Consider the following 9652-nt stretch of genomic DNA (forward strand, 5'->3'; position numbering starts at 1 on the left):
GCGCTGGGAGCTGGGAGCAGCTCTACTCCCACACACCAGATACAAGTGCCTTGGAAAGGCAAACCGTCAGTGTTGATCTCCCCACCAGCATCTCACGTTTTGAAAAGAAGACGAAAGCAAAAAAAGTGTTTAATTTGCTCAGATCAATTTCTGTCAAAGGCAGCTTGGAAGCCCTATTTTTTATTTTTTTTTTCCAGCTTGTCTTTGCAATGTTTCTTTCTCTCCCGCTGCTCAGTTCAGCCTCATTGACGTTTATCTGGTGACCTGTTGTTATCAAGGGCTCCCCAACAGATCCCTCGGATTTGTACAAGTTGCTCCCGCTCTGCCACAGAGAAGCTTTGCTCAGATATCAGCTTGATTTCAGCTCATTTACATGGCAAGGATGTTGGTCTGCCTGTACAGACTTTCTAGTTTGGCTTGTTTGCTTGATTTCTGATATATAAGAGAGACTGTATTTTGTTTTTTTAAAAGAATGAGGGCTTCAGATCTCTCTAATTCACAGATGTCCAAGAAAAGGTGCAGGTAAAGACTTAATTTCCTGAAAATTTACTTTCATTTTAGGCTCCTATCTACTAATAGAAGAAAAAATTTCAAAGTATCTACATCAAAGGCTAGTGAATCTGAAAGTCATGTTACTTTCCTTCTTTATGAATACAGGATTTAGAAAGAAAATTTACGCACTGTAGCTTGCAACCATTTTGGGGAATGCTATTAATTTCTTCCGTCAGTGTTCGCCAGAACATGGTAACAGTAGCAGCCTCAACCCTGTTATAGTTTGATTTCCCTCAAAGTCGAAATGTAAAACATGCAGCTGAAGGTTCTTGCCCTGGAAAAGCAGAGGGCATCTCCTACCAGTAGGATTATTATGACTGTGATCAAAATATCCTACAGTAAGAAAAAAAAACAAAGGAAAAAAAAATTATACTTGAGAGTTTATACAGCAATACTTTGTCATTTTGTTTTTCAGATGTTTTTCTGAGCTTGGCTAAAATAATATGCTTATTTAGCAAATAAATATTTTTAAGCTGTCTTGCTGCCTTCTCTAATTAGCAGACAGCACCTAGTGGAAGGGCAAATACAATCCACAGACTCCTCCAGCCATGCTGATATACTTCCCAGAGTAAATGTTGATGATATAGGCCATGCTTAAACTATCAGAGAACCAGACAGATGTGCATGAATGATCAGCAGAAATGTGCTACAGCACTGAAGAAGGTATATTTTTGAAGAAGACAAACACAGAATGGACAAAGGTATCTCTGTGTCAAGAACCCATGCCTGCTGCTCCAGTAATGTGCATGTAACTCTGTCTAGGAAAAAAATCCTGAGTGGCCTTTAGCTGAGCACTGAAGGGAGGACATGCAACGCCACAAAAGACAGCAAGATATAACAGTGTTTTAATGTGTTGTCAGTCCAGGCTGGGCATAACAAAACCCTTGGGCTGAGCTGCAAGCTCAATGATCCATATGACCCATAGGAATGTATCTGCCAGGGCTTTTTAACTTTTCTTGGGTGGGAGCTGATCCTTAGCATCTGTGACAGTGTTTTCCAGAATGGTGACTGTCATTGGTTATTCCTCTTCTCTCCACATTATGAGCTGCTATAAGCATTGTTACAGAATGCCATTTCAGGTGAATCACGCTGCTTTCCAAGTGGTGCAACTGCTAACTTTGGGCTCAAAGAGCAGTTTTAGCAGCTATGTGATCTGTTTCCATTTTCATCCAAACTGCTGATCCTCAGACACACAAGCTTCAATGTAGCTCTGATTTGTATCTTCTGGTGTGCAGTGGTCAGCCCATCTGCCCCTCATTGCTGCCGTAACTGCAAGCCTTCAAGGCACTTGACGTCATGCCTGTTGTGTTATCAACCACTGCTCCCTATTATTTTCTAGCTCGTGTTTTTTTGGCTGCTGCACATTGATGGCCATTGCCTTGTTTTGCAGAGGGTTCCTGAGTACCTGGATCAGGTTTAAGCAAGCACGTTCAATTTCTGCACCTGTTTGGGATGCTGTTTCACTGCAATGACCAGGACAACCATGCCCTAACAGGGTATTTGTGGTGCTGTTAGGAACTGTTGTCCATATGATGAATGTACAAGGGTCATTAGGCACTGAGGGTTAGAATGAATTGTGTGTGTATCAAAGAGAGTACAAGAAAAGATTCAGGAGTAATGAGTTTATTCTTCAAAACCCCTGAGAGGATTATTCCTTAAAACTATAGGGCAGAGTTGATTTAGATAAAAGCTAATTATCAAACAAGAAATGAAGCCAATTTTACCATCTTCACCCTCCCTGCAAGACCTTGGAGACTCACATTACTCCTTGTGTTTAACCTAATAAAGCAATGACCCACATAGGAGGGAAAGGAGTTGATTATAATTATTTCTGTGAGTACCAGTGCCTAACTTATAGAAGATGGCCTAAAACCAGGAACTCAGTGATGAAATGACATAAACAGAACACTACAGAAATCCTGTGATGCTTAGGCCACTTCTCTGAACAAAACAAACCACGTTAGTTTTGCTCATTTGACTATTTGTTCAGGGAAAGTTCTCTTTCCACCTTCAGATTTTAAAGGCGAACTTTATAAAGACAGTGAGAAGAAACAGCACACAAGGAATTTCTGCAGCAAATCAGTGTGGCTTCAGTAGCATGGGCCCATTTGGGTGACGTCTCAGTGAAGCACTGATTTTAAGGTACCATTGTCTGAATTCAGGTCTGATTACATGGCTGGTGTCTGCTACAGACACGGTGACAAGTAGGTTAAGAGCAATCATGCTTAGGTGCTTTCATTTCAAATGTCTATTCAGTTCAGAAGACAAACAGGAAATAACAATTAGATTGCTTTGAAGTAAACTCTGACTTATCAGTTAGAAAACTAGAGACGATGAAAAAGCAACATGAATTTGTCTAAAGACAATATTGAAGTATTTAAGGTAGAGGAAGAAAGGTTTATAGATGAATTAATATTTTATGTGTCTTAGAATTCAGTCTAAGAAGCTGATGGGTATAATGAATAAAACTTTGTGATGAAAGGAAATGGATAATTTACCCACTTTCCCAGTGACTATGCATATCTATTTCCCATTTCTATTTCTCAGGAATTTGTACAAACATTTTAACATATTACGCATCATGCATGTGAAAAAAGACAAAGAGTCTGATACATTTTGCTCCCATTAGAGATCCAAACTCACTTGTAAGATGTTCATATGCAAAGAAAGCAGTAAACGAACAACGAAGGATTTTACCCTCTCATAGAACATGAGCCCATTCTCTAGCATTGTTTGGCGGTATAAATGTCTAAACACATAAATCACATTTTACATCAATTATAACAAGTCTAAAGCCTGCTCTGTCCATTAATTCTCAACAATATACTAAGATTAAGCCCTAAATATATTCTACCTACTGAATTTTACGACATGCATGCTATTTTGTGCGCGTGCGCGCGTGCATGTGTATGTATATAATCCTTTCATACTGCTGTATGCCTGAGCAGCTCAGCTGAGATAAAGGGGCAGGAGAAACATTGGCTTTCTTCAAAACTACCATGCAAACGCGCCATTGAAAGGCTAATGGAAGCAATAAAATGAATTGGACAAGGACGTTCCCTGTTACTCGGCAGGAGGGGAGGGGTCCCTCTGCTGCCTGTGACACTGGGCTCATCAGCATCGCTGGGGAAAGGCTCCGAGCTGCTGCCTGGCCAAGGAGCGCTGGCATTTGGTGTGCTCAGCCTTCCCTCCGCACAGCGAGGGTCTGCTGCCACACGGCTGGCACAGGGACCACAAGAGGGAGGTAGTCATCGTAAAATAAATGGCAGGAGCTTGCTTCTGATACTCTCTGTACATAGAAGGAAAAATCTGTTTCAGTAATTAAGGCTTCCTAGATGTGACTACAGATAAAAATAGATGAAGAACGCAGTTTTTGGCACGACTCTAACAATGCCGCTCAAACAAGAGAAGGCTTTGCATGGAACTCGACCAAAGAAAAATTCACTCCAGGCGCTTGTATTACAGCTCCATTTAGTGGAGCAGAACGATCATGGCTTGTATTAAGTAGATAATAATGAAGCATCATAAACAATGTCAGGATGCAAGTCCAGCACAAAGCAGGAGCTTTAACGAGGTCCAGCTTGCCGGGAGCTTTTCGAAGTGTCCCTCGCTCACTTATAAAGCCAGAAAGCAACAAAGGCGACTCTGACAGCTGCGAGAGTGTCTGGGTTAGAAGGAAGTTTTATGTGTGGATGACACCAGACTGGGATTCAGCTTTCATGTACTAACTAGCTCTGCTCGTTGCTGGAGCCCTAATCACTCTGCACAGTCTCCCCGTAATGGGTCACACGAATAATAATTTTTCACAAATCAGATCCACACCATCAGTTTCCCAGATAGGCAAGGCTGGATCGTCATGGTAAATAGCAGAAGTCAGCAGAATCCACACCATGTCTCACTTGCCGTGTTTAACAGGCAATCTAGACTGAATGGAAGAAATCAAATGCTGATTCTCTGGATGGATGGATGGCATGAAGTATTTGTAACTATGCTAAAAGAGCAGCCAGCATTCAAGTCAGATGGCTAAATCATATTCACTCCACTTTAAATGCACTGTAATCACAGTGGACTCTTCAGAATATTTATAAAAGAAACAGATATTTTTATTTTTTCTTTTTCAGAGGAAGAAGGATTTGGGGTTGGTTATGAACTTAAATTACATAAGTATATCTACACCTGAGACAAATGCCTTTCAGCCTTAAAGATTTTTTCCTTGAAGATATTAAAAATATTTTTTCACTTCTGTAAATGAAGATCAGCCACTCATTAACTAATTATCTCCATTATTACAGCTCTCCTAAGTACTATTAATTAGATGAGTAGTATATTTAGACTTTAACATCTCCCTTAGAGAAGTTTTGTTTAGCATATCTAGTGCTCTGAAAGCCCTGAGCATGCTCTACATCACATAGACCTCAAAGAAAAATGCAGGGGAACCTTTTGGGGATGCTGCTAGAGTTATCTATGGCCAGGAGAGAGCTTGAAGTTACAAGGCACAGCAAGTGAGGAAGCAAAATAGAGAGGTATGGGAGGTGGAGACGGACACACCAACTCAGACACTTCTTCCTGCAGCAGACAGCTGGAGCATTACCGTAGCGCAGCTGATGCAAAGTAATATGTTATATTGCAGAGATGATGGGTTTGCATGTGCAAACCCCTGAATGTGTCTACAGGTACGTGCCAATGCTAAGAGAGTGAGTGACCGGAGACCCTTCTACTCTGTTAAGTTGTTTTCTGAGTCCATGTAGGTAGCCCTTCTGCATCTCCCTTTGATCTTGCATGGATTATACACATTAAAAGATGGTAATTTCTTCACCTAAGACTCAAGCTCTAATCCCTCCAGGGCAATAATAATCTTTTATGTTGGACTTGTTCCAGGGGTGGTCTTGGTTCCTCAACTGTGAGCCTAGAAGTGACTGCAATCTTATCGGCAGCCAGGATAATAATAACAACAGTATCCAGTGCACTAATGTTGTGCCTCTAAAGTGGTTCTTTTGCCATTGCTTTGCTTGAGAAACTGTAATACTATAAATGACTTGACTGCTCATTGCTCTGATTACAAAAAGCAACTTTCCTCACCTACAGTGTCAGAAATAGATGGTTGAAGATCAAACATTATTTGCACTGAAGAGTCATCTCTCCGGTCTCCACCATCTCCCCTCCTTGTATCTCACTGTTAGGAGCTACACACACACTTATCAGTGCTTCTCTTTGTGCAGGAGAAAACTGAGAAAGTTATAAAAAAATGTACCTGGTCACTTGACCAGACAAATCTCTTCAGGGAAACATGCTGGAACAGCTTCTCAAAGCTCAATGCCAGCTCCATGCACCGTCCCTCTTCACACCAGCATCAAATCTATCCCTGCCAACCTCAGCCCTGGCTTAATTGCGACACAGGTGAGAGGACATGGCTGCAAGGAAGCTGGCAGATGAGAATAGCGAGAGAAATAAAGTGAAGGAAGCAGAAAGCACTGAAACTGTGTGAAAATGAACTAGTTTTGAAACACAGAGAAACAGGTTTCTGGAGGGAAGTAGCAGAGAGGTATGGAGTATGGGGCTTTCCCTGACATGGTTGTGTTCATCCTATGATGCTGCTCACCGAGGCGACACTGAAGGTAGCTGGCAGGAATCATTGACCTGTGCAGGGTAAAGAAACACTGCCATAAGGATATTGGGGTTGCATTGGTCTGCAAGTGAAGCTTTTGGCAAATAGGGGATTTAACTGGATTCAAATGGTTAGCTTTATTTGCCAGAGGAAAAAAAAAATGTTTCTTTTTGACGATAAACACACAAAACACAACGAGGTTTTGTTTAAATAAGTAAATCAACAACCTCTGCTCTGGAGGCTCTGGATGTGAACCAGCAACAGCAGTGTTAAGCCACTTCAAAGCGGAGTGAATGCGATTTCCACACCTATTCTTTTTTAATTTAGGTCCATTTGAAATCCAAGCAGCCCTCTATTACTAATTTGTTATGGCAATATTAATTAATGGTTTTGCTCTACAGCACTAAGAACGCTGTTTAGACTGAGTGAGATAGATTAGAAGGACTACAAGATTAGAAAAACAATCTGTAAACCGGTCAGATGCAGCTGGGGGTCACCTTGATCTCCTGAAATGAGCACACTGCAGCTGGAAAGCCTGGGAGCGTGTGTGTGTGTGTGTACTTCTAGCAGTGCAGACTCATTAGGGCTGGTTAGGTCAGCGCCCTTTGATGCTGTAGCCTATTTTGGAATATAGGAACACAGGCTCCCCAAGGTGGGGAGAAATAATCGTCAGACTCCCATAAAATATTATTTGATAGACAATATGTGCTCAGACCAACTATGCTAGGAAACAGGAAACAACAGTTAGTGACTTAGTGCAAGTGCACAGTGATGTGTTGTAATTTCCTGACTCACTTTATCTCTGCCATTAGTTTAGCAAATCTCCAGGCTTCTGTCTCGACTCCTCTGACCAACATGGTATGCCCAGCCTGAAAACCATCAGTAGTATTTATCTTGCACTTCAGCAGCACAGTACAGATAAGACATCTGGTTTGACAACGAACAATAGCTGGCAGACTTATGGGCAAACCTTGTAACTAACCATTTCAGCTGGTTCTTGGAATATCTCAGCTACCTTCTATTTACCCTATATATCGGGAAGAGCTCAGGTCCCCCAGCCATCCTTGTACCTGTATGAGAATCACAGAAGTGGATCAAAGCAGAGTTGATGGCAGCAAAAAAGCCACGATCTCAATTACTTTGGCTTTAAATTATGAGATTTTTGTTTTTGCTAGTGCAAAGTGTGATATACTTTTGTTTATTTTTTGGGTATAATTTTTCAGTCAGCCCAAACACCTTGTGGAACAATCACAGGGAAGACAATCAGAAGCACAGTGATGTTCTTTAACGAAAGCACCGTTACTGTAAAGTGCTCACAGTTTCATGGTGGGTTTTCAGCATTGACAGGTAAGAGGCAGGAGAGGCAGCTGAAGGAACAAGTTGGACTGCAGCTGCCCCAGGGAATTCACCTATTTCTGGCTCTGCTATTCCTTCATTTCTTTATTTTTGTCTGAATCAGAAGAGATCAAGGTGGCAGGATTTTACCTCTATGCTCTGCATTTCCTGGCTGTTCAGGAAACGTTCTGTGTAGGCAACAACTCTCAGAACAGACTGAAGGTTAGGGTCCTTCTTTTTGACATTTTACATTGAATCTCCTTTGGTCATCAGGAAGAGTGGCTGTCAGTCTGAGGGCATGCCCAAGGCCCAGGCTGAGGGACTCCGGGTCGCCTGGGAGCCCTGATGAGCAAGGCAGAAATGTCAATGGTCAGGGCCCAGCTCATGAGGACATCTGCACTTTTTTGACACTTTCTTGGGTACTGTGAAATCTGTAAGTTCAGCACATCTGGACTTCCAGTTTTACAAGATTTTTGTCTTTTTCTGTTTCCAGTCAGGCTGTAATCAGGAAAAGCCAAATTTTGCCCCCCAGTGCCACTGATAACAGCAAAGGGAACAGGAACAGAGACATGCAAAGTCGGAATACTCTTCGTAAAGAGCAACCACAGAGATAAATGAACTCATGGATTCTACAAAATACTCAAAATACAGGTGAAACTGTTACAGCTGATCTTGTTTGCCTGACCTTACTATCAGTAAGTCAGCTAGCTAACAGCTGGATGGGGCTTTGAACAACCTGGTCTAGTGTAAGGCATCCCTGCCATGGCAGTGGGCTTGGAACCATATGATTGCTAAGGTCTCTTCCAAACCAAACCATTCTATGATTCTATGATTCTGTGATATCCTGACAGCTATCCTAACAAATACAATGAAGCACATGAAAAGAGTGAATGGTTGGATAGGACAATAGTTACTCCTTATCCTGTGAAGAAATCAATGCGTCCTAATATTTCAAACTCTATCCGTGAGGTGTTTGGGTTTCAGGGTGCTCTCCTGCTTTTAAACACTTTTGGACATAAAACACATTGAGCCTACTAAGTAGGAATGGCTTTGAAAATTTGGCTTGAAATGTGTCCTTGAAAATGTGGTTCACAGATGAGAGGAGGGAGCTGCAATGACTTTTGGAGTAGCTGGCTCTGACCACAACTCAGTGAGAACTACACTCTGCCCAGTACAGTAACCACCACTTTGACTGACCAAACAGCCAGATGGGCTGACTGAAGCAGTGAGCAGAGACAGTCACTTGATGAGATACTGCATAACACAGCAAGACAAGTAAAGATGCCTCTGGATTTAATGCTTAATCTATAGCCTGACTGAAGTCAGTAGAAATACATCTGCTGGTTTCAGTGGAAGTTGTGTTATGACTTAAGTGGGTAATACAAACTTGGGTTTTGTGCCAGGGCTGCTGTGTCTACTGACGAGAGCAGCTAGCAAGGAAGTCAGCAGAAATCAGTTTCGAGGCTTATATCTCCATTAATGCCCTGACTGCTGGCATTAAAAGTAATCTTTTAGTTGGACAACGCATAACCACTCTAAACATTCTGTCAGAGAAAGTTCAGTGACACCTTTTCACTGACATTTATACTTCCAGAATAGCAAGAAGAAGAACATAAGGAGGGCAGAAGTCTACAGAAAGGAGAAAAGGCCATAAAAAAGGGAATATACACTGAAGAATGTGTCACCTAGTGAACAATTGGGGACCCAGGTAAGATGTGATATTCAGGTAGAAGATGGTCATGAAGCCAAGCAACAAGGGAATATTTCAGAGATGTCAGGAATGGAGACAATGATACTTGTGATGCAGTTTCAGAACATGACTAACGATCGGTCAACGAATGCGCGGTATTTACCTGGCGAACCACCCAGCAAAGTTCACCGGGGACAGCAAAGAAGGATGGGACTAGAGATTCCTCTTCAAATCCAAGTGCTCAGTTTCCATGGGGAATGATAGGCATGTTCATCAAAACAAACTCCTTTTTACCAGAATTAATTCAGGCAGAAACAACATACATCTCTCATTTAAAACTATCTGTACTGGGAGGATGGAACTGTCAGGTTGGCCAAGGCTTCCAAAATTACTTGCAAAGCACTCTGTGAAGGTCATTGCTATTATTAAATTATGTTATTAGCCCATTGGTTCGTGGAGTTTACAAACCA

Source organism: Apaloderma vittatum, unplaced genomic scaffold, assembly GCF_000703405.1.
Source record: "Apaloderma vittatum isolate BGI_N311 unplaced genomic scaffold, ASM70340v1 scaffold16931, whole genome shotgun sequence".
NCBI classification, from domain to species: domain Eukaryota; kingdom Metazoa; phylum Chordata; class Aves; order Trogoniformes; family Trogonidae; genus Apaloderma; species Apaloderma vittatum.